Source organism: Rhinopithecus bieti, unplaced genomic scaffold (genome assembly GCF_001698545.2).
Source record: "Rhinopithecus bieti isolate Rb0 unplaced genomic scaffold, ASM169854v2 scaffold_36417, whole genome shotgun sequence".
NCBI lineage: Eukaryota > Metazoa > Chordata > Mammalia > Primates > Cercopithecidae > Rhinopithecus > Rhinopithecus bieti.
The window spans coordinates 3,100-4,892 of NW_016815677.1; the positions used below are offsets into that span (position 1 = coordinate 3,100).

Consider the following 1,793-nt stretch of genomic DNA (forward strand, 5'->3'; position numbering starts at 1 on the left):
AGCGGGCACGAACTCCCCGGCTTTTGTCCGTAAATAGCATCTCCTTCGTACGAGTCATTCAAATAATAGATGCAGCCTAGGTAGCTTCAAGAGAATATGGGAAGGGGAAGGGGCAAAGCAAGGAAGGCAAGCCTAATAATTATGGGCGGGGCAGAGAAAGCGTTCGCACTCACTATGCATGCGCACATCAGGCCCGGAGGGTGGGCGGGGACGGAAAGGCGACGACTAGAGCGGTGTTGTCCCCGGAAGTGTCTTCCCTCCCGGTCTGCGCGGACGCGGCCTCCTTACCTCATTTGTCCTCGCCCCTCCCCGTCCCTCTACGCGTTTGGTTCCCGGTTGGTGCTTCCTGTTCGCAGCCGCGGCAGTGAGTATGTGTGTGACGGACCCCCCAGCAGCCCGCGGCCCGGGACCCCTACCTATCCTCCGTCTCGCCCGCCGGGCTGTGGAACTAGCGCGTGCCCCCTCGCCGGCCTCGACGTCTCCCGTCCGTCCCTCACTCGTGGCCGGGCGCAGCTCCTGGTCCCTCAGCTGCGCGCCGCCTCACGCGGCCGGGCTGCTGGACTCGGAGGTCCGCGTCTCCCTGGCCCTCCAAGGGCTAAGGCCGTGATTCTGGAGCGGCTGGGCGTCCAGGGCCTCGGTGGGGGTGGCGTGTCTGCCCTTTTTATCTCTCCGCAAGACCCCCAGTCTTGTAGGGAAGCCAGTCAGTGAAGCGCGGAGGTCCCGGCGCGCCGAGAGGGAGTCCAGTCTTTGAGGACCGAGTAGTCCCGGGCCACCTCCCGCCTCTGCTGTCAGAAGCAGCAGCTGCAGCCGTGGACTCCAAGATTTCGGGAGCTGTGTCCCTTTTCTCATGTAAAACAAGTAGACTTGGACTGTGTTTACTAAGGCGCCCTTTATCCCTCCCATCCTGTGAGCGGACAGTTGCCTTCAACTTTTGGGAAGAGCTGCCGGTTCGGTGGAAAAGCTGTGGCTGGGAATCAGGAGGCCTGTGTTCTAGCCGTGGCTCCCCACGAACTCGCTGGCGACTCCAGAAAGCTCTTATTGAGGCTGAATTTAAGATTATTTCCGATTACACTGTTGAATTAGGGGCTCCATTAGGGCCTTTTTCGCTCAGTAAGTTTATCTGAGCCCGTTTCTCCAACTATAAAACGAGAGCGTTCAGTTTGATGACTTTTCAGGTCCCGCCAGAAGCTCTTGACTTTATGGTTTTCTTTTTCTTTTTAAAATTTTATCTAGGACCGTTAGAGAAGTGACTTCGTGTTTTGAATAGTTAGGCTGTCACATACAAAGACTTTTAAATGGATTGTGTGTGTATTTAGGAAAGTATTATGCTTTGGAGACAGTTTAGCATTGCTGCTTTCAAGGGAATCTGAGGATGGGGAATAAACTCAGGAAGGATCGCAAGTGAGGATTATATTAATATGTTAGGTATCAGGATAAGAGACTGCATGACCGAAGGAAAAGGGCTAAGGGAAAGGTGAAGGAAATGTTTCCGGATAGGATTAATTCTCATAAAAATCATGTCTAGGCCGGGTGCGGTGGCTCAAGCCTGTAATCCCAGCACTTTGGGAGGCCGAGACGGGCGGATCACGAGGTCAGGAGATCGAGACCATCCTGGCTAATACGGTGAAACCCCGTCTCTACTAAAAAATACAAAAAACTAGCCGGGCGACGAGGCGGGCGCCTGTAGTCCCAGCTACTCGGGAGGCTGAGACAGGAGAATGGCGTGACCCCGGGAGGCGGAGCTTGCAGTGAGCTGAGATCCGGCCACTGCACTCCAGCCTGGGCGGCAGAGC

General features: G+C 55.7%; 1 protein-coding gene across 3 annotated transcripts in view; it reads left to right on the top strand.

Moving 5' to 3' along the window:
* Positions 1–214: 214 nt before the first annotated feature.
* ZCCHC7 (zinc finger CCHC-type containing 7) overlaps positions 215–1,793 on the top strand; it is a 254,677-nt gene continuing 253,098 nt past the window's right edge. The window contains exon 1 of one of the 3 annotated variants that reach the window (XM_017853564.1): positions 215–364. The gene's annotated coding sequence lies outside the window, so the exon portion shown is untranslated. Of the gene's footprint in view, positions 569–1,793 lie in introns of all 3 variants that reach the window. The other 2 variants (XM_017853566.1, XM_017853565.1) reach the window with 2 other exon arrangements.